The sequence below is a fragment of the Xiphophorus maculatus genome, chromosome 16 (assembly GCF_002775205.1).
Source record: "Xiphophorus maculatus strain JP 163 A chromosome 16, X_maculatus-5.0-male, whole genome shotgun sequence".
Taxonomy (NCBI): domain Eukaryota; kingdom Metazoa; phylum Chordata; class Actinopteri; order Cyprinodontiformes; family Poeciliidae; genus Xiphophorus; species Xiphophorus maculatus.
The window spans coordinates 18,585,171-18,611,700 of record NC_036458.1 but is presented as its reverse complement, the minus strand read 5'-3'; the positions used below and the strand labels follow the sequence as shown (position 1 = coordinate 18,611,700).

The following is a 26,530-nucleotide window of genomic DNA, read 5'->3' as shown; positions in this document are numbered from 1 at the left end:
TGTGTGCAAATCTGTGGTCGTGATGAGCGCTGCTCACTCATGCACAATACAAAATGATGAGCACTCCCGGTGCCACGGGTAGAGCCCGTATACTCTCTCATTCTGCAAACTGTGTGTGGAAACAGACTGCAAGTCTACATTTAGGCAATCCTGTAAAACACGAACAACCTCGAGCGCAGTGCAGATAAGACTTGTGTCAACGTGGAGCCACTCAGGTAATGACTGAGAAATTCGGCGATGCAAGATTAATTCCTAACTTCAAGTTGCTGCACACATCCTCTTAATAGCACCAAGAAGCCATCATGTTGCTGAAGGTCACATTTTTGAATAAGAAAGTTTGTTAACAGCGTGTTCAGAGCCCTATAGCACTTGCCCTTTTGTCCACAGAGTTTAACCAGTCTTCCAGCTGTTACTTTAACATCCCCTTGCCTCTTTTCTGTCCACCTACCCTTTCTCCTGTTTTGTACTTGCATCGCAGACGTGGACTGGAATACAAATTGTGGCTTGCTTTCTTTATTTCTGTTGCCTATGATGCTGCAGTACAGAGGAGAGTAGGGGATGGTAGCGAATGTGTCCCGCTGAAGCCGAATACGTGGATCCCCAGCGAAGAAAAGCTGCTCAACAGACAAAAGAGGGGGAAACAATGAAGAAATTGAGACAGTGGCAGTGAATGATGACAAATTGAGATAAAGGAGGGGTCCATGAAAAGGGAGGAAAAGATGGAAAGAAGAAAGACAAAAAGCGACCTCTGTGGAAAACAGACTAGACTTCTACAAGGTTTATTGTTCTCTCTAACGATGATACTGACTTATTCACCTAATGAAACTGTCTTACTGTCCCAAAACTTTGCAAATTGGTATCCAGTCAAGTTATTTTGTTCTAAAACTGTTTGAGTAACGCAGCTTTAATTTCCTCCAGAAAAAAATACGTTTTTATCTCCCTCTTTATTTTTAGACGGTTTTAGGAAGGTGATGATGTGAAGTCTTTGTAGCCCACTGTCAGAAACTTTAGATATGCCTGAACAGCATTTTAATTATTGCTTTTTCAAAATATAAATTATTAAGGAGTTCAAACCTGGACTGGATAATTCTATTGTGACGAGAGAGTCTTTCTTTGAAGAAATATTTGTCCCATGTAACACACAAGAGGAAAAATTTTTAATCCTTTTTGGCGTTAGCATCGCCTTACAATTAGACAAGCATGAAAACTTCATAAGCTAACATTTCAAACGCCAAGTCAAATCCCAGGGCAAATTATTCTACACTGATATCAGATTCTTTAAAACAAAGCTGGTGATTTGCAAAATCAGAGAAAATTGGGATTATAAATTTAGCCAAAAATGGCATTAAAACCTCATCTCATCGTTTACTCTAAAACCTAAAACGTTGCCTTGCTTCGTCTTGTTGTATGGACGTACGGTTACGGCTGCACTGCCACCTGGTGGCCTGGAATGATACGCCAGCACTAATTGAAATTTTTGGATTTTTCCCCAGAACTACATTTGCTTTTTAAACACAGAGGCAGAAAGTACATTAAAAATAATGATAATGATGTTGCTGAGGCCTTGCTTTCCACATGTGGCACATTGACTTTTATTATTATTAGACGCATGGGCTCAGCACTTGGCACCACTCTTGCAGCAAAGACAATATCTGTGTTTTTCTGTGGACAGCACTGATTAAGAAACTGACAATTAATTAAGTCGCGGGCATTAACAAGGCGAGGCTGTTTTATTCTGCTGCGTACAGTGAGTCACGTCTCCAAATCCATCAACCCTCATTAAAATCATCAAAAATGGGTCTGATTGCCATTTACCCCCGAGGAGCTCTCAGTGTGCTGGATTAAAGCATAGATAATCTAACCACTTTGTTCCAGATGCTCTTTGTTCCTTTATTCTCTAACATTATAAGGAACATAGAGAAGGCACGCAGCGGTCAAAATATGTGATTGCGCTTATTTTGTATGTCAGACCATGTGGCCATCCGGTTGGCCACAGGATGTGTGTCTGTTAAAGACACATCCATGACTCTCCCTGACCCCATTTACTCTGGGCCCAAACCGTATTTGTGTCCCGTTGCCCCGAGCGCTACACCAGTAAGCTATTACACATGCATACTCTGTGACATAATCAACATCTGTCCTATTCGATTAATTTTCTATCCCCCCCTCCAACCGAATCAAAGTAAAACCGGCCCTCCTTCCCTTTACAGCAGCCACAAAAAAAAAAAAAAAAAAGACCCTTACATCACACTGCTGTGAGCCAGTCAGGCATGACGAAGACTGCAGTATTTTCAGCTGGGGAGACACGGACTCCGATGCACACGACCCCGCGAGAAAGATGCAACAGGAAACTCATCGAACCTCACCAAAGCGACTATAAACTGTTTTTAGATGTTATTCAAAAGCAGACATAAACGTTTCAGACTGAATTTTTAGACGAAGGTCGTACTCCGTGCTCCTCTGCCGGCTTTCACTTCAAAAATGCTCAAAGGCGAATCAAAGGAGTGTGATAGAAAAGCATTTAATTTAATTTGGTCTAAAACACTGGGATCAAACAGATAAATCCTGAAATTTGGACATTTCAACCCGCTCTGTTGCCGTTAATCCTTGGCTGTCAGCTTTGCGGTCTACATTTTGCAAGCAGATATCATGTTTCATTGCAATATTACATATTGACCTTGTCTTGTTGTAAGCGTGTGTGTGCTTTTTACTTGCTCTGTGAAAAAGAGTGTATGCTTGATTTCGTTGTGTGTGCGTGTGTCGTGGTGTGTGTGTTTGGGTGGCCTGCAGGCTTTCCTTGCTGAAAAGCTGAGGAATAAAACAAGTGAACAAGACAGCAAAAAAGGAAGAGGCATCACAATAAAGTGACACAGGATGGAGGGCATCACTCTGTCTGACATGCAGCCTGCAGCATGGTGACACCAATCACACGTAAAACGGACATTTCACGGCCAAAGGGAATGCATCGGTGAGGAATTGACTAGAGTAGTTTCCTTTATCCAGAGATTGTGTACGTTCCTGAAGAAATAGACCGGCTTCTTTTAGGTTCTAATTGCTCTACAGGTTGTTCCCGGTGCTGATGTGCAGACAAAATGAGGGTGGTCAAAGTTTATTAAAAGGACGGATTCTACAGAGACTGCATCCGCAAGTCATGGGCGAACACAACAGCATGACCGTCACTCTGAATCGGTGTCATCTGTGCTCAAAGCTGAAATGCACAAGTCTACTACTCATGTATGAGCACAGATTTTAAAAATTACTTTCTGCTACATGTTGGCAAAGTCGTCCTTCAGTTGACCAGAAAAGTTTTCTGCTTGGAGGGTCGAGGGTCGTAAATTACGTCTATCGGTCAATGGGCAAGAAGAAGCTCCACAACACATCGTAAGCCAATACAAAGACAGAGAAATACATGTGCGTACACGCCCACACACACACACACACACACACATATTTAGAGTAACCTAACATTCATGTGTCTGGATGGTGGGAGGAAGTCGGAGCACCCGGAGAGAACCACAAGGAGAACCTGCAAACTTTGTCTTTCTGCAAGGAGAAAGTACTCACAAATGTTACATCATGAAGTTCTGCGAATGATTGGTCAAAAAGAAAAATCCACCTCTAAATGGAGCATTAATCATGTGTTTAGGGTGAAAATATGGCAATTTTTTCTGCGGATTCAAATCATAACCGCAAAAAGCAAATCACAGCAAGGTTTCAAACCCTCGAAGACCAGCGCTGTTCGCAAACTGCAGATTGTATGAAGTATGAACCAACATCCTTTGCTATGACATTGTTGGTCTACCTAACCGTGTCGATATGGAGCATCCTGTCTTGTCTTGTTGTTGGCTAAGGGTCATCAGTGCATGCACATTCAGTGACACACTAGCATCACTGCGTCGTTTGGGGGCTGGCATGACAACTACAGCTGGCTTTTTTGTTTGGTACTGTTTTCTTTCACATTGTGCTTTTTTGTGAGCGCGCTGTAACTTGTAAACAAAGGATGGCTGACGATCATCGTCTCACTCCACAGGAATGACGGCGGTGGGAGAGAGCATAGCTTTGGAAGACCTCCTAGCTGCACTTCTGAATTAAAACTGAATGTCAAGAGTAGCTCCTCCAATGACGGTTTTGCGATGTTATGTTTCTAACTTTTGAAAAGTATTGGCAGAAGCCACTGAAAGCTGATGATGAGTGTTCTGATCCCCAACACGCTGGCAGCAGCGTCGCAAAGCAGAAAACGGCGGATCAGGTATGTTTCAGCCCAATTATCCCAGTATTAGCAGTATTAGCATTAGCATTAGCAACACTAAGAGGCTCATTTTCATCATTGTGCACAACAACAGAGACCCAAACGGTCCGGAACAACCGGGGACTCAAACTCTGGTCTGTTTGGACCAAATATGTATGAATATACATTTAAGTCTAAACTCCTGGAACAACAATGATAAACCTTAAAAATTATTAGAAACTTTCTCCTAAAGTCGGGCGCTGACGCACAAAAAAAAAAAAAGTTATTTATTTTGAAATCCTCCTCACTGGATGGAACTTTCTATTGCTTTCATCCGTAAATAATGAATTCCTCTTTATGGACGCCATGACTTTTCTGCATTTTCCCCACAAAACATAACAGCAGTTTTTACGCCTCACTGAACTGAGAGGCAAAACTGTGATAGCGCAGTATTGATGATGCTGTCCTTTTAATCAGCCGGATGAATTTATCCATTGGAATTAGAATAAAAGAGACACGAAGTGGGGAGAGTAATCGCTTGGCAGAGAACCCAGAGGAGGAGGAGGGAAATGGTACTGAATGCACATTTGTCTCACACACACACAGACTAAAAACCCTCATAAACACTGAGAGACATGTTTGTAGAGCACACACTCAAGTTAAATTTAGTTTGGTTTTTATGCACTGAATGGATTTTCTCCCCAAACAATTGTTATGATCCTTCAAAGAGAGGCTTTTGTCTAAATTTGATATTATAACTCAGGCTTTATGCATGAAAGATGGTCTTTATAGAGAAAGAGAAAGAAAGTCTTGGCACAGAACCGTTGGTGCAATGATGGGGCCGTTGACTGCTCAGCGTGTGTGTGTTTGCAGGTTTGTGTGTAAGCCACATCCTGGTTCTCCTGCGGTCATCATTCAGTGCGGCACACCTGGAGTTTAAGAGGCTGACTGCTGGGGCCAAATGATCTAGAGAGTCGGAGAGAGAAAAATAGAAAAAGACAGGAGGGGGGGCATTAAGGACATAAGAAGAGAAGGGGTGATAGCAAAATTTGCCAAGACGGTCTGATGATCCCTGGCTTGTTAGATGTGTGCCGCTGAGAGAAAATGAAAGCATAAAATTAATGGGGGGCGATGGGAAGCAGAGAGCGCGAGTGAAGGAGACGGAGAGAAGGATGGCTAAATGAGAGGGAGGAGACGGATGGAGGGATGCGCGGAGAGACGAGAGCATCCACTTAGGTTGCCGGGACACACTGCTCCTTCATCTTGAAGCAGATCGAGTCGAGCCACAAAGGCAAATCAACAGAAAGAGTCAAAGATCAAAAATGAGGACAATTTAAAACAAAGAAATGTAACAAAGACTGAGAACAATCCTCATTGGGTTGGTATTGAATGCCATTTCACTTTTTTTTTTGTTTAGCAGAAATGTTAAAGAAATTTCAACATCACACTTGACTATTGTTTTTGTTGTACTTTTTGGACACGTTTCACTTTCATTTAAAAGTCTCTATTTATATCTGGCATTTAAATTTTTTTATTGCACTCTCTTTACTTTCTGTGGTCTTTTGAATTTTGCACAGATCTAAAGTTTTACTACAATTTAATACATTTTCCAAAGTGTCTCTCATTTAAACAACATACAATGGATGATGACTTTTTAAAACAATCTGGATCAGCTTTCCCGAAGAAACTTAAGCTCCCAGTACCTGTTGTTGGACTGCCAGTGTTCTTCCAGTTTCCTTACTGTTTTCATCTGTTTTCCTTGCTAAACTCTACATTATTTTATTAATCTGCCAACTTTGTTTTCCACAACACTCCAAGTGTTTTTCAACCTTTGCAATCCCTCCGTCTATTATCTTCCGCTGATCTGGGATCCAGACATACTTACACTTAATATTTTTATTTCCGAAGGCAGAGCCATTCATATCATTCAAGTCAGCCACGGCAACACAACTTTAGAGAGGTCAGTCTCAATTCAAGCCAAGTTGCTTGTGAACATCAAGCGAACACTTCTTCCTGATTCACCTGAGTGTTCCCACCTGTCTGTGGCAATGCTGCCACTTTCGTGCTTCTCCAACGATCTGCTGTTCTTCAGGTCAAACGGAGGTTTATGATCAAAGAAACTTTGATCTCAGCTTTATGAAGTTACTTATGTAATCCCTCTGATTAACTCCTCTCTTCTCTGACTCGTGGGTTTTGGCCAGACCTGTGAAAAGAAAAGAAAAGAAGTTTGAACAGCAAAATCTAATGCCATTGTGGATGCATGCACTCATGTTCAGCGCTGTTTTTATTTCTATACGCCTCTTGCACGAAGCTACAGCTAACAACAATGCCTCGGCATGAACTAAGAACTACTTCTTCTTGGTAGTTTGCTTGTGTTGAGAATAAATAATTCTGTGTTTTCCTTCTATTTCTTTTAGCTAGTTGCTAAACTGAAGCTAAAGAAAATGACATGTTAGGAAATGCAAATGAGAGCTAGGGTTAGAGGAAATGACACACTAGGGAACGCCCTATTTAGGGCGTAGCTTAGATTGGAGGCTAACAAAGGAGATCACAAACTCTTCTTGGTTGCCATTTTGTTCTGCTAGCTCTTAAAAGTAGCATGTGAAATGGACCAGCTGTATTTTGGTATTAATAAATATAATTCATGAATTAAACTCACTGACTCTTTTCAATCTCATGCATCAAGAACTTAGCATGGAGAACGGATAAATTCTCCACACTTGCTAGCATCTCTTACAATTCAAAAAGTAATTGTTGTTAAATGAAATTTGTCTGTCCAGCTATCTGCCTAAGCTAAATAAGTTCAATAGAGTCACTATTTGGGAACTTTTCTACATATGGAAAGGGAAATTCAGATATACCGTGTCAAAGAAAAGGCTGAGTCATGATAAAAAGAATCATTTCCAAATGACGTAAATAAACTTAGAAGCTTAAGTGCTTAATAGTGAGTACTCACACTATTTCAGGTTGTTTTCTAATTCAGCACCATAAATCATTTTAGCCTTGTAAAAATTAAAACATGCTCGTAACAGGCTGACACAAGCATCGCCCCGGACTTGTAATCACAGGCCTGGTGTATCCAAACTCCAGCCGGTGATTAGCTTTTATGGAATGAAAATTGATCCAGAGCTTTTTTTTTTATTACAAACAGAGAGATGTCATCATAAGTGGTCAGGAACCACTCCAGCATCAAGTGATACCGCACACGTTTGAAATTATGTTCGCAGAGTTTGCAGAGCTCTCCGGTAAATCCGTCGCCTCTTGAGTAAAATCCTCCCCCCGCCTCTGCATATAACCCGGCAAAGTCCCGTTGGGAACTGCTTGATATGCAAGGAGACACCTGCCTGTTGAGGCATAGCTGGCGATTTTATCCCGTCTCGGTTGAGCGGAGGATGGCATAATGATGAAATGAGAAAAAGTGAGAAAATCATCATCACAGCCCCGGACGTGACTGCCAGCTGCCAGCTTCCATCTGAGAGAGGGAATGAGATTTGGCAAAGACGGAAACGAAGACAATTCAGAGATGTTTGTTTGACATGTCGGCATAACACGAAGAACTGACAAGGTAACTGAGGAGTTGAAGCAAAAGACAAAAAAGATAAACCACGAAGAAAAGAACCATAGATAAGACTGAAAGGACAGGAAAATGAGGAGAAAGATATTCACTGATCAGGCACATTATGACTACTGACACAAGAAATGGATAATAATGAACATCTCTGGTAAAGAAAGCTGCTGTCTCAGTGTTTCTAATCTTGTTATGTGTGAAGGTGTGATGAAAAACAGGGCCTGGCCAGTCTTGTCACACCTTAGAGGCATTGGTTTTCTTTTAATTTGAAACAAAAGTCAGATACAGAACATTTCTTTTAGTTCAACAGGAAGAAAGTCAACACATACAGCAAATGGCCTACGGTCAGGTGTGCTGCATTGAGGACTGAAGCCTCTTTCTACCACTGAGCCGCCTGGTTCCCCCACATGCATAATTGTGCGACAGAGGTATTTGTCAGTGAGCAAAAGTTTTATTTTCACAGCCAATTTGTTGGCAGCTTGCCAAACACGAGGCTCTGAGTTTGACAAATTATGGTTTTACAGAGTGAATTATGACTTAAGAGACCTGCTGCTAACATCACGGTCTAGTGGCATCCATGCTTCAGTGGGTCAGTGACTGTGCTGTACTGGTGGACAGGGTGACTTACAAAGCTATTAAAGACACATCAATGTCTGAACCTGAGAGACAAAGGACGAAAGATAATTCAAGAGGACCATTCTTAATTTCTTTGAACTGTCACTGCTGAGTACTTCCATTAGTGTCCGCTGATGTTTTTTCTTTAATCTGGATCTTTCAGCTGTTCCCTCTCTCTTTCATCCAACGACCTCCTCCCTGCGTCCTCCTCTACTTGATCGCATGCCTCTCCTGATTATTGCCCCTGTCTGTTTCCTTGTCTCCTCATCTCCTTCCTCCTCTCCTCACCTGCCTCGTCTGTCGCCTTTCATTCTGCGTCAGGAGGCCTTGTTGGCAAACCTAGAGCCAAAATCACAACTTCCACCCCGATCCTTGTGTGTCGGTGAGTTAGAAAAGAGTCAAAGAAATGAAGGAGTCTATGTGTGGTCTGACACATTTTGCCAAACTAGAACAACTGGCTATTTGCTTTGCCTTCTTCTTTGTTTATCCTTTTATCCGTGCTTTGTATTCTCTCCAGCCACAAGAACTCGAGAATTTCCGCACATGCACAGAATATAACGCACACGGATTCACCGGCTGGTGAAGCGTTAGGTTTTGTAAACATGCTGCTGAACACGGGCTCCCTTAAATGTCCCTTCACCGAGTCACAACAAAAGTTCAGAGTATTGATCTGCTGGAGCTATGTGAATCACTGAACCATGTTTTTGTACATGGTTCAGTGACCATGTACAGTCACTGTACATGATGATTATACATCATCATGTCCTCTGATGTAGACATGATTACTACATGATTAACCATTTTTGGAAAAAAACCAACCTGGGATTACTGTATATTCATCCAGATTGGATCATTACAGTACAAACATCACACTGGGTTAAATGTAATCAGATTCAGAGGGTATTTTAATCACGTTTTGTGGATTAAAGAATGGAAGCGATGGGGATGCTATATAAGCACTCCACGCCAAAGAAATGCAAGAATGAATGGTGGTTGTTAATTATGAATTTCCTATCTGTTTGGTATTAATGATGTTATTAGGTATTTGGCAACATCTACAGGAATTTCATAAACAATACAGATTCGTGTTTTTTTGTGTCTATACTACTTCTACTTATTGCTTTCATACTAAATGATTTATTATGTCCACAGATGATGCAGTTTGAAGAATAAGCATTGCACCAAAGGTTTTTGGTCAAAGCTGTTTATATTTTTCATCCACATTGACAAAAAAACATATTCCATCTAAAAACATATACATAATTCACTGTTGGTTTAGCATTTTCTAGATATGTGTGCTTATGTTTTGGTGTCTAAATTGCTTTTTAAAGCCAAGATCCACAGGCCCAGCCTGGTTTCATTAGACTATAGCACGTTGTCCCACGAGGTTTTAAGAAATGTCATCTGGGCATAACGTTGCATTGAAAGCACAAGCCTCTTGATAGAGGGAATATTGGTTTGAAGCAGTAAGTCAAGCTGGAGGAAACTAACCGCAATTTTTATGCGTTATGGAAGTAATTTGAATAAATCAGAGAAGTGAAATAGAGCATACCTTTAAACCTCCCATTGTGAACATTTATAAGTTTTTCAACTTTTCTGTGACTGCTCAATTCGAGTTACATTAACTGATTATGTATTTTAAAAACTAGAATAATTTCATTATATTGGGTGAGACTCAGGCATTAAAACATTCTTCATATTTTTGCATCAATGATTGTGATAAAAAGCCTTTTTTACTCCCACAAATTTCAATGCCATTAAGCTTCCAAGACCAAAATTACAGTTTTACTTGCCACCTTCGGTTATATGCAAAAGCTAAAACAACAACAATTTCTACTTGTTTAATGGCATAAAAAGTAACATAAATATAGATTTACATTTTACAATCCTCTCAAAATGACTAAATAATGACGGAAGGCAACATAACAATTATTCTGAAATATATTTTAACGCTTTTTTTAAATGATATTAAATAAATGTGTATTGCAGACTAGAGAGAATGAGATTAGTGTTACTGCATGCAGCAACATCCTTCCTTTGACTTTGTTTAACCCTCCTTTCGGTCACTTGTTGACTCTGGGCAGCCTGAACAGTCCTCCATTATCTAATCAGATTGCACTGAGCACTAGGTGTGCGCTTCATAAGTCTAACGAGTCTCATGCCGCCATGGGTCATTAGCAGGGAGTGGATCAAAGCACATGAGATGCCAGTGCATTAACTTGATTTAATTACGGTATCTTTGTTAGTGCCAGGCACTTTGCTTTGCTGTGCAACACATGAATGCGTAAATATCCGCTAATGTTAGCAGTTTGTAGAGTTAAAACGATTGATCTACACTACAAAACTTATTTTTATTGTGGAGGGGGTTTAACTTTTTGGTGCTATTGACATTGAAGGTATCATTACATTATTTGTTTAGTCTACAAATAATAAAAAAATATGTTATTACAGCAGAATATGTAGTATTAAATACATCAGGTTATTATGTATTCAATGTACCTTGAAAACCTGATCTCTGATCCAAGAACAACGGGTTGGTTTAGCTAATCCTCGTGTTTTGTAGATAGGTCCAACTAAAATTAGAAATACAAGAGGGTGAAAATGCATTCCCTGCATCTGAACAACATATACATTAACAGAAGAGAATTCAAGAAGCACAGGAATTCCCTCTATTCTCTGTAATAGTTTTGCTTAAGTTAATTAAAACACTTTAAACACATTTATTTCTTTGATTGTTTACAAGAATATAATTCACACCTCAGGGAAAGAGAGAATGCTTTCACTTCTGCCACATCCTTGACCGGGCAGTGCATCGCTGGTTTCCTGTTTTCTTCTTCGTCGTAATTACCACAAGCTTTTAGCAGATGGTATCTTGTCCATGACCCAAACAGCCGTGATTACTGAGAATGCCAAGCTGTTTGCTTTGACTGAGAAATGTGTTTGTATTATTAAAAAAAGAGGATCATTTAATGCTAGCTTTGGATAAAACGTTTGGCTCCTTCTTCCTCTTTAATTTTTCCCGGGATCCTCGGCGAGCGGCGTTCTCCGTGGGCGACCTGCAGCGACGGCGTGCTGCTAAAACGAAACAACAACAAAGCGTGTTGACGTCACAGATCACAGAGTTTAATCCCACACAAAGCAACGCATGAATCAATTAACAAAGCTGCAGAGGTACAGAGATATGTATTTTCTCATAAAAATAAAACACACAAGGGGAAAACAGACAAACATAAAACACAGACAAAAAAAGGCAAAAAATAGCGGCCGCTGTCTCTCTCTCTCTCTGGTTTTTTTCTTAACACGGAATCTTAAAGTAAAGAGGTGTTTCCCTATTTAATATATGCAGCCAAGGCGTTCCGTTCTTTGACCAATTAGAAACTCCCTCAGGGACTCAGAAAAACATGGAAACTCCCCTCATTATGGCAAAGGTGTCTGGTTTTTGTCTAAGTAAAAGGGCGGACCACTTCGTGTTCATCTCTGTCTGGTACGGGGAGAGGCGCCAAAGAGTCTCTTCCCCCCTATCGGAATGTAAATTTATTGCTCTGTCTTCAGCGGGGAGGAAAAGGGCCCTGCTTGTTCGAATGTCTGCTATTTTCAGCTCCCACATGCTCAACAGAAAACTGTTCCAAATAAGAGTGTTGGCTATACCTTTACACATGTCGTAAGATTAACTGTATTAAGCATTAAAATTAATCACTTTTTCTTAACAGTATTTAATGTGTAGTAATATTAATAAATGTCATATTTGGACATACTGCTTCAGTGCAGAGAGGTGTTATTGAATCACTTGGCATCGTTCAGCAATCCGGAAATATCTTTATCGACTATTCTGCCCTTACACAGGTGTGCTGGACTGCATTAGACAGATGGCGGACAAAAAAAACTTCAAACGTTTAGCCGTCTGAGCTTTAATTTTTATAAAACTGAAAAATAAGCGTAAAAAAACCCATACATGAAGAGTTTACACGTCTCAAGTACAGACATTGCCATATGGAAGACAGAATTTTAACACGTAGTGCCTCGAAGGCTGGACACGTTTAACAAGGTTAAAGATGACACAAAAACTTAAACAGCAGACAAACTTTTGTCAAACAACATTTGAGCACAATAACACTACTTATGGACAAAGATACTTGAGGCTTGAAGCAAACTGTCGCTCTGCCACGTTGCAAGCTGAAAACGCTAGACAGACTTAATTTTAATGAAAACAATACCTAACTTAAATTAGCTACTAGGGGGTAGTAAAATAACAGAAAATAGGACACTAAGAAATCTTCTTAGTATTACAATGCATCGACTTGTCCCAATCTACTGAAATGGTACAGAACAATCTTGCTGTGGTGATTTCTGTAGGACATTGCAACTATTCAAAGAAAGAAAAACTGATGAAGTAGAGTGAATCATTAGATGCAGGAGATCACAATGCGATTGGGAGGAGATAAGCACCTGTATCACCGCTTGACATCCAAGCAGCACAGAAAACTGTCTAAATGTCAAAACCAGGAGTCCTTAGGAGCAACTAGCCTTCAAAATTGAATGCATCCGTTCTCCAGCATTCCTGAATCAAATGGCTGAATCCCCACAGCAGCACGTCCCTCAGATCCAGAGGCCTGCTGACGAGGCATTCATTTGATTCAGCAGTACTGGATCATGGATGGTTCTGAAACACTAGCAGTTCTCGAGGACCGGACTTTGGCACCCCTCAGCGAGACACACCAGCAGGGCTGCAGTGTGACTAATTTGTTAATGCCTTTAATACACACGTGAAACAACAAACTGAAGAACAGTATAACAGAACAGATTACTGGTCTTCAGCCCAGGGTAGTTTCATCAAGAGCGATGACTCTCCTGAAGAGATCAGGCTCAAAAAGTATCAGTGGACACCAGGCCTTGGACTCTTGGCTGCTCAGCAGAATCTGCTTGTGTTGGTTGTTCATCAGAAAATAATGAGCTGAAAGTTTGGAAGTGTGTCTAAACATTCAATGTCTACATTTCTCTTGGGAACTCACATGGCAACCATAAACCTCCATCTACCAGTCAGTGTTTAGTGGCAGACGGGTGTTGGTAGTCCAGTTAGTCATATTGGTGTAAAGATGAGTCTATAGCCCATAGTTTAATATCCTTTGTGTGTCAGTGCAGCTAGAAATCCTCGAGGCTGTTATCTAGAGCATCATTAGAAAACAGCATTGTGCTGCATTTGTTTCCTAAAGGTGGAGCTTTAGGTGGAGCCCAGCCTCCAACTCCAAAGCCGTCCGATTAGCATTCGTCCAGGCAGGCTCTGCTTCCTAACCTTCTATACATCATTTTTATCTTGGTACAAAATCCCCCCAAAAGCTTGTGGATACTACAGAACTTTGAAATTTAGACCGTTAAGAACTGTTCACGTTTCAGAGACTCCAGGCAGCATTCCAGGTAAATCCCAACTTTAATACAGTATTTATTAACTTTTTAATAAAACACACAATTTTTCTTCTAAAAGAAAGAACTGGATGAGCTTCTGAATGCATAAACATTTCCATTGCGGTGTGGGTGAGCACTGAAAGATTTATTATTCACATGCAATATAAGTGACTCTTTGGGAGACGCACTGGTTTTGCAAATGAAGACAGAAATGGACAAAATGAGAGAGCTAAAAGGGTGACGCAGTGTTTTTTAGTATATTAATGCCTTTATTTTAGCACTGATGTTTTTACAATGTCCAGAATTTAGCTAAATTATGCTACCAATATACATGTAGTTGAACAAAAAGCAAGAAATGAACATGGGTTTGCCTTTTAAAGCGATCCTGTTACTTTTATGCAACAGAAAAGGCAGATCCAACCATCCTGGACCCGCTGTCCTTCATGTTTTAGATGTGTCGCTCATCCAGCACACTTCCAATGGCTGTGCAAACTCTCTTTGTCATCAAGCCTGTTATCCACCCTGTCATTTAAATCAGGCAGGGAAACAGTTTGACATATAAGGCAGCGGACCCTGAGGAGAACCAGTCCAGGTGTTTACCTCTGCCAGAGTCAGCAGAGCAGTCACAGTGCCTTCCAGTGTTAAAGCCCCTTGGACTTTTTCCCCTTTGGCCGCACTACAACAACAAGCTTCAATTTATTTCATCAGCGTTCCTGAGATAAACCAATAAAAGTTTAAAGCGTAGGGAGAGTGAGGCATAATTTTCAAACTGTTTCCGAGTAGAAATCAGAAAAGTGAGTTATTTTGATTCAGCCGCCAGAGTGAATAGTTTGAAGATCTCCGGGTGGCATGCTTCCACTGACTAACATTTCTGCTTGTTTCTTTTTCAAAAATGGCAAACTGCATCAACTGGACCGTTCAAACTACATGAATATGCGTCGATCTAAATTGTCCCATTTTAGCTCCGACTGAGTTTAAGAAAGGTGAACCTCTGCACTAATCCCCATTCCTTCTGCAGATTCCAGCAGATTTTAACCAAGATTGCCACGCATTTAGCTCCATTTATCTTCTCATCAACTCTGAGATGAGTTTCCGTTCCCTGCCAACGGAAAGCCTCTCCACAGAATAATGGGCCAGCATCATGTTTCACCAGTGGCGTAGTGCTAGCCGTGTGTCCCCTCCGTGGCTTGTTGCAAACCGTAAACATGACTCCTTCTATAATGTCTTCCAAAGTTGGCAAACAAATCTGTTGAATAAATGCAAAATATATTAATATTCACGACCTCTACCAATTACTGGGAAGAAGCTGAAAATGACCACTGATATTTCGTGGTAGCAGCTTGGCTTAAGTTGGATTGGTTTCAATCTAAAAACTATTACAGATAACTTCTGTTTTCTTGCCTGGTCGCAAACGTAAAACAAAACCGTCTAACTGGAGTCCATTCCCAAAACTCAGATTAACTACGGCAGGTAAAATTAGCCGACAGTGACTTTGCCAGAGATTAGGTTACATGTAGCAGAAACTGTATACCATGTATACAGATGCCACTGACCACAATTACACTCTGGGGTCTGTTATCAATAGTAGATTTCCTTAAGAAGCTGTTGTTGTTTTCCTCCTTTTGTTTTTTTCTCTCCTTTAATCTAAAGTTTTCTTGGACAACAAACAATATTCATGCTCTTCCTCTTGTTAAATGTTTGTTCTGGGTTATGCTTTAAATCTTTGGTTTTCATGCCATTCTTGGTCATTTAAAGCATTTTCCAGTGATGGGTCAATCATAAAAGATTTTTAAAAAAATTAAAAAATCAACTTTTATATCTCCTCGCTTTGGTCTGCATACGCTACATTATGACATTCACAGTCATTTCTGGGTGCTGGATCTCATATAGCTCCTCGAGTCACTCTCAAATATGCCCAGACACCTGTTGTCTGAGTTCACACCATTCTTCCAGCCAAGGCAATGGATACTGTGGGAATCACACAATCACTCCCTTCCTGAAGCTGAATTTAACACGCCGTCGCTCCCCTCGGCGCTCACTGGGGGGAATGCTTCTCGGTCTGTTCACGCTCTGTTCTGGAGTTCAGGATCTGTTTTTGGTTCTCTGCTGTTTGGGTTTTTATGGCCGCTTTCCAGGCTGAGTAAACTAACTCATCGCAGATCAATTTTGCACTAGAAAAGTCGAGGCAAATGTATTTTTATAGCACGTCATATATCAAGATAAAATTACAACAAAAAAAGAGAATGCAGATCAGATTCGTTTGTTACAGAAATAAAGATGGATAAAATTTTCAAACACTCTTCTGCAACATACACATACGTGCACGTTTCTCTTCTCACCTTCCTCCCATCATACCTGTTTGTAGACTCTGATCAGCCATCCTTTATTCAACGATAAAAAAATATATATATATTAACATCTGTGAGACCAGACATTTTTAAATGTCAAAAATCAATTTGAGGATTTTGCCTCGGTCCTGTAAACCACCACAAGATCTTTCTGGTTCTCAAAACAAAAAAGACAAAGATAAACACTATATACTGTTGATAGGATATATGATAGACGGCTCAAAAACTCTATAATGAACCAACAAAAAATTTTTAAAAAATGAATTTGTAGTTTTCTATGTAGGCCCCTGTGGGGCCTGTGATTATATCTCAGAGCAAATGAGGACTAAAATAATCAAAACATAGTTTCTACACTCTTATTATTAGACAGAGGAGTAAATGTATAACTTTAGATGTGATTAGAAGGCAAACAAACAAAATAAGTTTTAAAAAAATATAGCTCTAAAAACGTTTCTTCCACTCTGACGGCTCTGAACAGATAAAAGGCGTCCAGATGCAGCTGATGGAGGAACCTTGACAACTCAGTTGCTTGGGCAGCTCATGTCTTCCGCACTGTTCAGATCACGGGGCCGACACAGTAATCAATATCCTTCTCCCTCTGATGCAGCCTCCACCCTGATCCCGTCTACATGTTTTCTTCTGCCTCGTCTTGTTCCCCTATCAGAACATCAGCCCGTTCCGCGCTGCAAAGGCACGTCAATCGTTCTTTCAGAACTCAGAGTCTCCTGGTGCCGCTGAACTCTCAGTAGCCTGATATTTCCAGTTTGTGCAAAGCAATGGCCGGGAGATGCGTTGCTTTGCATGAAAATGTACCAGATGAACGAGGGTTTGATGAAACAGGAGGGAAATGTTCATGAACATGATTACTGTTTTGTCTGAAAGAGCAATTATTAAGAAGGCACAAACAAAAACTAAAAGGAAATGACGTCGGACAGAATCTCACATCGTCTAGGAAGTCATTTCTTTTGCTGTGTTGTTTAAATGTGACATTCTTCCTCTGCTTCTATCTCTTCCTATAACATTTCCATTCTCTCCTTGATTTATCTCTCCATTACATTCACGTTTCTCTCATCGTTCTGAATAAACTCCCTCTTTCCACTCTGTGCCCTCCAAGTGTGAGAAGGACGGTAGGAAAATTGTGCTGACTCAGGGTAATGCAAGAGTGGCATCAAGGACAAAGGAAACCGGGCGTTTGAACTCTTCTCTCCGTTCTCTCTTTCACAAACGTATGTGAGTCAACCTGAACCCGTGCCGTCTTTATACTTAATTTATTTTCTTTGCCACCAGGCGCTTTTACCTCTTACTCATTCCTCTCCCTTCATTTATCTTGAGGCATTTTCTGATCAGCAGTGCATATTAAATACTGCCTTTTCTGCGTAAGACTAAAAAAATGTAAATAAAAGCGTTCCTTAATAGCGCCTGAAACGGACACTATTCAATGAAAAGGTTTTTTAGTGACACCTAGTGGGACAATTGCAGATTGCAGCTAATCCTCAACGCCTTACTCTTCCTTTATGCCAGTGGTTCTCAAAGATTTTCTGCCCCCCCCCATGGATTACAATAAAATCTCCCCCAAAACACTACAAACCATCTTTACAGTGAAACACGTTTGTGTAACTGTTTTTTTTTTTCATTCATCCATACCTCTTCCCCCCCTGCAATGGCACTGCGCCCCAACTAGGGGGCGCGCCCCGCACTTTGGGAACCACTGCTTTATGTGGAAGTTAAATTCGTCTTAATCAAGCTGTAAAAGCAGCAGGATAAATATTTACATTTGTTATATTGGGACCTCTGTCAGGTGAAGTAAATAACTTGATTATTTATGGAATAAATTAATCTTTGATTCTAAAGTGTTGGAAGAAATGAAAATAGAGATGAGGATTTGAGAGTTTGATTTGGGCAGTTGGGTAAGAAAATCTCCAAAACTAGAGAAAAAAATTGTTCCGAAACAGTTTGAGAACGACAGGAATCAGTTTAAAGCAGTGGTCCCCAAACTACGGCCCGCGGGCCAGATGCGGCCCGCCTCCACATTTGGTCCGGCCCCCTGAACAATACCAGATAAGTTAATACCAGATAAGTCCAACTTATTTGATAAGTTGGACTTTTGCAATAAAATAAATGTTCCTTAGTAATGAACTTTATTTATTATTAACTACTAGTTAGTAACTATTTTATACCTGCATATAATTGGCCCTAACCCTTTTTTTTTATGTGGAGAACCCAGTGCTATTTGGTTATTATTTATTTCATAAATAGTGTTATGTCCTAACTTTTGTTCTCTGAAGAATCCAGAAAAGGTTATTTGATTGTGCTTTCTGAAAAACAATACATTTTTATGTTTAGCACTCTTACAATCGTCACACTTTTTCTGTTACAAACTGACCCCGGCCCCCCATCAGAGAAGGGACAAGTTATGTGGCCCTCACAGGAGAAAGTTTGGGGACCCCTGGTTTAAGGTAAATTTGACTGTCGGTGAAATTCTTTGGACAAACAATTTGATCCGACATCCTTGCTGTAGGATTTTGATTTGTGTCAGACACAGCAGCATTAGCTGGTAGAAAATGGAGGACCAGCACCAAATTAGGCAGGTGCCCAGTTTCAACGCAGCATGTCGCCCAATCCATGAATCAATTCTATTGGTTAATTTGACAGGGAGTTCAGATTTAAATGTGTTGTTAGCTTCGATCTAATTGGATGATGAGGGTAAATCGGTTTACTGGCCTCCTGCGATGGATTTCATGATTTCCATCCAGCAAAAGTGAGACCAAGTGAGTGGAGAATAATAAATCTTTTAACCATCCAGAAGGATTTGAGAGCCTATTAATATACTTGCATCTTTTTTTCTATTTTGTAAACAAAGATGGAGTTACTGATGAAAGTTGTGCTGCACAAAAATGCCCAAAGGTCAAATTGCATCATTAACTCATTATTTAAATAGATTTTTCAAGGGAGCGTTAGTATTAACATGCTCAGCCAATTTTATTTTTTTTTTTCCCACAATGCATTACAAAGCCGTGAATGACAGCAGGATGAGTCTGGAAAAAACTTTTTGGAGGACTTTAAGCATTGTCCTTTTGTGTTGACTTTTCAACAGAATCTCATTTAAGTTGAACCTTAATGCAAGTACATACTGTAAATGTCAAATGAAAATTTTGTCGTTTTTACAGAAGGTTTGATGTACGAATCACTAATTCAGTAATCTTTTGAGCACTAAGAAGAAGAAGAAGAATTACTTTATTCATCCCAGCAGGGAAATTATTTCGCAATTACAGCAAGAATTTTTAACACACACACGACAGTAGCTGCGTCTGCAGGCAGCCAGCTGAGCCGGCGCCATTTTTGAAGGAGGACATGCGGCAAAGGTCGTCGGAACTGGGAGTCGAACCCGCGACGTCCGCGGGTCTAAGGCCTCCAAATGTGGGGCGTGCTAACCCCCTGCTCCACCACAGCATGCCCCACAGCAGCACTATGAATCTTTTTTTTTTAAAATTTGATGGAAATGCAACACCACAGATACAAGCAGCAGTAATTACGCTCTTAGCTTAAAACATTTTTTGTCTTATCTGTCACTTCATTTTTTTTTCACCAAATGCTACCAATTTAAACCCTATAGTGTGAAACCATCTTTATAAAAGACTTTCTTTTTTACTGTAGACTTTTATGAATAAAATTATTGTATTAAGCAGAAAACTTGGAGATAAGGAAGAAATCTTGCTATTTTTATCTCTGCTTCTTGGTAGTCGACGAGCTTCGCGGTGCGTCTGCGGGATGTTGGCTTACCTGCACTCGAGTTCAAAGGACCCCATCTCATCTGTCTCCACACCTTGTCTTATCAGCATCGCTCTCTTATTTCCTCCAAGGAATTCTGCTCCAACCTCGACTTTTATCTTTCCGGTTGAGCCAAAGAGTAATTTTCCTTTGTCCCGAGTTATGTGACGTGGAACCGAATGTTTGCTTAAATCCCGGTTCTGGAAGGAAAGTTAGAAGTAAGAAATGTACGCGACCAAAATGAGACAAAGAGGAGAAACACTGTGACCGGAAGTTTGCGTATACTGTATGCATTCCTTAACCTCGCTAAAGTTTAGAATTATGTAACTTGCTTTAATGCATTGCGACGTCGTTAAATCTCACAAAGCACCTCCGATGATAGATTCAAATGCTCTCGTTCAAAGATTCGCCACCGATCTGGAGACGGTTTGCATCAGCGTGGAGAGCTGCCCAGGAGCAATCGACTACAGATGAATCATGTTTGAAGTGGATTCTGTTCCACATTTGTATTCCAGTCACTTCGGAGACACATCTCCACATGAACTCTCCAATCTCTAAAGAAATATATTGACGGGTTAGGACTAATAAACCAAGCGACAACAATGTGGAGACAGGCCAGTGATTTCTGGCGGTGGGACAACTGAGATCGTTATTTAAATCATGGTGTCAAGAGTTTTGCAACTGGATGGACGTGAGGTAAAGATTACTGCCACCACTTCTTGAGTGTAGTTTTCTTTCGCATTATCCGTGCCCAGATCGGCTCCATCCTTCTCTTCCTCCCTTTCTTTTTTTGCTGACTTCACAGGTATGTCTTGCTCTCCCCTTTATCATCACTATTTTATCTTCTTTCTTTTATCATCCACCTTTGTCTTCCCCAAAACTTTTTTTTCTCCACTTCTTTGCCTCTTGACTCCAGTGGGAGAGAGTTGGAAGAGAAAATACTGGCACATTTTGGGCAAGTAGGAATCCTCGATAGATTTTATTCTCTATATAAGGAGTTTTACTCTTACTTAAGGAAAAAGCCAAGGAAAGCATTGATTACTTTATTTTATGTTTTTTGGGTCAAAGAGCTGCTAATCCAGAACAATCAATCATTCAAGTTTTGGAGGTGCATTTTTGTTGCCAAAATATTCCGAGGCCGTTATTGTTAGAGATCATTTCTCAAAAGTCTAAAGTGTTCAAGAAAAGAAAATTACTTAAAGCTCAACTCCAAACTGAGCCTAAACTAGCTGACGCAGATTCGTTTCGGACCAAACGAAGTTGCAAGTTATACAGACTTCAGTTTCGGTCTGGTGTGCATCAGTCAAGTGGCCAAGTGGGACCCTTGTATTGCATTAACAGAGGACCGTAAGCAGGAATAATAGTGCATTCACACTGTTTAGTGTGTTTAGTCCACTTTAATCAAACTCTAGTTTGTTTGCCTAGTCAGTCCAGTTGGTTTGGGGAGGTGTGCATGTGCAATCAAACACTGATGTGGACGGTCCACTTAGAAATTTAGAGCCCTGTTCTAATTAATATTTGGATGCCAAGCGGACTGGAACATGCTCCAAAAGCAGGAAGCGGACTACTTTTCATCCAGGGCATTTTGGGTAAATACAACCAAAAAAATAACAAACAAAAAAAACGCGCTAGTGTAGCGCTAGCAGGACAAATGACTCATGGTCTTTTACCAAAACCAAAAGAAAAATCCAGCTACAATCTGATGCCATGCCATTTTTTTAATTCATTTTACATTTCGTGAAGAAGGAAGTAGCACTCGGTACATTTTGTTCGCCCTTCCCCCACCTGTTGATAAGCACTCCTGGTCAGCTGGCTGAAAGAAGTTATTACACTTTTCAATCAGCTGCAGAAAAGTCAACTTACTTGTAACTACAGTACAACGAAGTTACAAGAAAGAAACTGGTAACTTAATTGTTACAAGTTACTCAACAATTAAATTAAGTAACTTAAGTAATTAACCTTAAACTAACCAGTTTAAACAGAAACCAGTTTAAGGTGTTGAGCTGGTCTCCAAATTCTCTGGACGAAAGTCAAAAAGTTGCAAGAAAAACCCCACAAATTTAATATTAGTCTGAAATTTTCTAGTGTTTGTAAAATAGGAAATGTTTAATTTTTCAGGAAAAAATGTTTCGTTTCTGTTCAGCTGGGGAAAGTTATTATTCCAAAATGTAGATATTTAATATATACGTTTGAATAGCAACAATCATATGATGTAAAAAAACTCCCCAAAAAACAACAACTTTAACTGGAAATAAATGTACTTATTGTGAATATATTTTATACTTTCGTAGGAATAATTTTTATTTTACTCCTATCTTGTACCATAAGGTTATAATATAACCTTATATTATAATAATATAAGGTTATTATAATGTGAGAATCTATGACTAGATGGCAGACTGGCAAAGTAATGTCATACTTTGTCTTTTCTTTACGAGACAAGGTTGGATCTTTGCAAGCAATCTTAAACATCTTTCACCACATCAGATTTAGTTCCAGAAACCTTCAATGGTTGCACTTCAAAGCTCGAGTTCACTTTAAGACGCATCTCTTCATTCTTACAGTTCGAGTTGGAGGGGGCCTTACAAAAAGAAGAAGAAGAAAGATGGAGCAAGGTCTTGTAATTATTCACTGATGTTACCAAGTGCCTTAAAGGAACAAGCGTTTGATGGAAATTAAAAGTGAAAATTAAAAGTTTAAGAGAGAGCGGAGCAGACAAGAAGAAGAGATCAGAGGCGAGGCGGAACAGAGGACAAAGCAAGGTCCCCCGGGTGGGAGGCGGTGGGAGAAAATGAGGAGGAGAAAACCAAGTGGAGTGGTCCGTCTGTCTGGAAGGACGGGGGTGGAGATGGACGATTATTAATAGTAATGTTTGATTAGCATGAGCCGAGCTGGAAAGCGATACGGCGGTGGAACATCGCGAATGGGAGCCCATTTTTCCTCCCAAAAATAGTTGTAGAGGACGTGTATAAAACACAAAGAGCAGAGCCTCTGATCTTTCACTGGACACCCCTGCTGCACCGACCCAACCCCCGTCCCACATCCAAAACCCACCATCAGCCAGTAACCAGGTAAAAATCAAAGGGCATGATTTAGGTGTGGAGTTTCATCCTGTTTACTGAAGCAGCTAATATATATATATATATATTTTTAACAAAACAAACAAAAAAAGACATTTTAGGGAAAACCGGGTTGCTCTAACACAAGGCTGATATTCACACTTTGAAGTGGTTTTAAGAAAGTACAGCAAGAGATTAACATGAAAGTGTTTGGAGAAATGTCCAAAAAGGCAATTTAGCCTCTTTCACGTCCTTCTTCATTAAAGCAGATCAGATTAAGATACAGCGAGAGCGTATCGGCAGAATAATTGCTTCGTGGTACTAAAAAGTAAAAGTTGGCGTGGTATGTTTTTCTAGTTAGAAATGTTCTAAGGACAAATTTGAATCGCACCTTTTAGGGCTGGAAAAGCGTCTCCCGTTGATGGCTTCAGTTAGATAAAATAATACATGAAGCGGACCGATTAAATCGTAACTTGCGTGCAATAAACAACGGTAGACTAAACCTGAAATATTCACGATCAGATCAACATGCAGTCTCAGTCGATGTGCAGAGCAGCATCCGAATGAAACACCTGTGCCTTTAAATACCGTTTTTAGTGACGCTTTCGGTATGAGATCAACTGAATTTTTTGTTTTGGAATATTTCATGCAAATGTGATTCTGTATACTTCTTTCATTACATTTTAATTCACATTTAAATGTGGAATTGTGGAAAATATAGATATTGTTGTTTTCTTTATAAAAAGGGTTTGTTGCCTAAATCTAATCCATTCCAATAAGCTAATTGATGTGATAAAAACTTTATTTAGTCATTTTCTCAGTTTCTTTCTTTGTTTACTTGCACCCCTGGCTGTTCTGGTTCCTGCATGCTTGTGTAATATTTACAAAAGAGCTGATAAAGTTGGCCCATGCTTAAATTAGGTATCATGCATGCATTGTGGAGAGAGTCCATTCACATTTAACGAGCTTTAGAGAGCAATGTTTCATTGGTTGCAAGCCGAAGCCAGGATAAGTGTGACTTCGTTTCCAAAGTAAATTTGCTTTTCAAAATGTCCTTCATGCCCGTGTAAAACAAACGTGCTCTCAATGTGAAAACCTTGAAAACAATAGTTTTTTGTTTCTCTTTTTGGTTTCTAGGATCTGCTTTTATGCAATTCTATATCTATTTGCTAGAAAAATCTTGAAAGCTTTACACAGGACAACACAGCCAATGAAGGTAAGAACCAACAGTGATTAGATTAACGAGCTGTAAAGCGGTGAGGATGATTTGAAAACATGTCAGTACTTTTGCACCTGTCCGCGGCTTCCCCTCTCGACACTCATCCTCCTGTGCTTGACTGCTGTTGCTGGCGAAGCCTCCCATCCTGTCCTGTACCTGTTAGAGGATTAAACAGTGGACAGCGGTGATAACAGCCAGATGATCCCCAGGCCTCCGCAGCAAGGCCCTCACATCCACTCTCTCTTTGTGCAGTAGCGCGTAGCTGCATGCACAAAGGTGTTTGTTTCTCTACAGGCTTTTGTCTTCCTGTTTGAAATTAAATCAATAGGAACTAAAACCCGCGCTGAAAGGGAGCTGGTTTTAAAAAAATGAGTCTCGGTTCAGATTACATTCTTGCACAATATATACAGTACAGACCAAAAGTTTGGACACACCTTTCTAATTCAATGGGTTTTCTTTATTTTCATGACTATTTACAAGGCAATAAATCCCACTTCTTAACCTGACAGGGCACCTATGAAGTGAAAACCATTTCAGGTGACGACCTCTTGAAGCTCATCAAGAAAATGCAGAGTGTGTGCAAAGCAGTAATCACAGCAAAAGGTTGCTACTTTGAAGAAACTAGAATATAAGGGGTATTTTCAGTTATTTTACACTTTTTTGTTTAGTGCATATTTCCACATGTGTTATTCATAGTTTTGATGCCTTCAGTGTGAATCTACAATGTCAATAGTCATGAAAATAAAGGAAACTCATTGAATTAAAAGGTGTGTCCAAACTTTTGGTCTGTACTGTATATATATATACTTTGTGAATGGTTTGTTGAAGTGGTTCTTGTTTTCCAATTTATCAGTCTAGATCAGGCGTCAGTGAGCTTTTCAAGCAAAAATGTCATTTTTTCCCTAGGTTCAGCTAAACAAAATTAGCTTAGAGCCACAAAAGCTATAAACATTTTTCTCTGTTTTTTTTTTTCTTTTTTTGCAAAATCTGCTATTGGAAAATTGTTTCAATTGTTGTTTTGAATTCAACAATTTTGATTTTCTTATGTTTAACAACGAATAGCATCAAACATTTACATAAAAGGAAGCAATACATTTCCATCTTTGAAAACAATTGTAAAAAAAAAAAAAAAAAAAAAGGGAAAAGCAAAAACAAATTTGCAAAACATTAGTCTGAAAAATGAATATTAACTTTACTATTGGTGACATTCTTTGTGGAAATGTTATATATACACATAAGTGCATGGAAACGCCTTAAAACTGCTGATACCACCTGTTGTGTTACGTGGTGTTATATCACTCCACGCCACTAGGTGGAGCCGCCGACAAGAAGTAAGTGAGAAAAGGTAGGGAGCCTAAGAATGACTACGGTGAAGTTGCAAAAATACATGACGGTAAAATGCTCCTTCGTTTAGTTCGTGCCCGATATGCAACGTTAATACATGCAGAGTTATTCAAGAACGTGTCTTATTTTTCCACAGCATTACACCACCATGTTTAATATTACCTATATATGTTAGAACATTTCTCTATGCGTTAGCATTTTTGGCTAACCCATGTGGCTCTGAAGCCGCATGTTGGAGACCCCTGCTGGTCGAGATTCTTCACTGTTTAATCACAATAAGGAAATAAAACAAGTCAAGTCTTAAAGGTATCTTGGTTTTGTTATAGAGCACCTCTTCAGCTGGAATGACTATACTGACTATCTGCGCCCTCGACTACAGCAAAGGTTGTATTTTTTATGTAGATTTAGGAAGGTCGGCGTGAATCCAGACATCTTGTCGCTGTTCTATCCGGCTATTTTGAAGAGCATCATTAGATACGGTTTTATGGGTTTTTTTGTTTTTAAGGTGTTCCCTTCTCTAATGGGATGCATGTGTGCTTCTTTCTATGTGATAAATTCGTTGGTTTATGTTGTGTGACACAATACCAAGGCAGTTATTGGAACAGCTCTGGAGACCAAGACTAGTTTCCCTACGACGACTATAAAATGTGATTTTGATTTGATTTGTGTTGATGATGGATTTATTGGCTTATAACAAACCAATACAGATTTAAGTCGGATTCAAGATTGGACTTTGACTGGACCATTCTCACACATCAATAAGGCTCCATCTAAATGATTTCAACGATTAGGGTTGTACTTCTGAAGGACGCTAGTTCAAAGACTTCTGCAGCTTCTGTCAGGTTTTATTCCCGGGTTGCACGTGACGTGTTTGAGGAGAACACATTACAAGGTGAACCAAGCTGTGACTTTTTTAAGGTTTAAATACTTGATTTATGTTGTTTTAAAGAACTGCTTTTCACGGTCTTATAAAGGTCGGGT

The 26,530-nt window shown here is 39.9% G+C and overlaps 1 protein-coding gene across 2 annotated transcripts in view; it reads left to right on the top strand.

Annotated features, from left to right (window-relative positions):
• The window catches only part of LOC102232891 (parvalbumin-7-like), a 44,613-nt gene that overhangs the window by 9,571 nt on the left and 8,512 nt on the right, over positions 1-26,530 (top strand). Inside the window, exon 1 of one of the 2 annotated variants that reach the window (XM_023349008.1) lies at positions 22,900-22,998. The exons of the other annotated variant lie outside the window; for it this stretch is intronic. The gene's annotated coding sequence lies outside the window, so the exon portion shown is untranslated. Of the gene's footprint in view, positions 1-22,899; positions 22,999-26,530 lie in introns of those variants that run through there. 2 annotated transcript variants of the gene reach the window in all.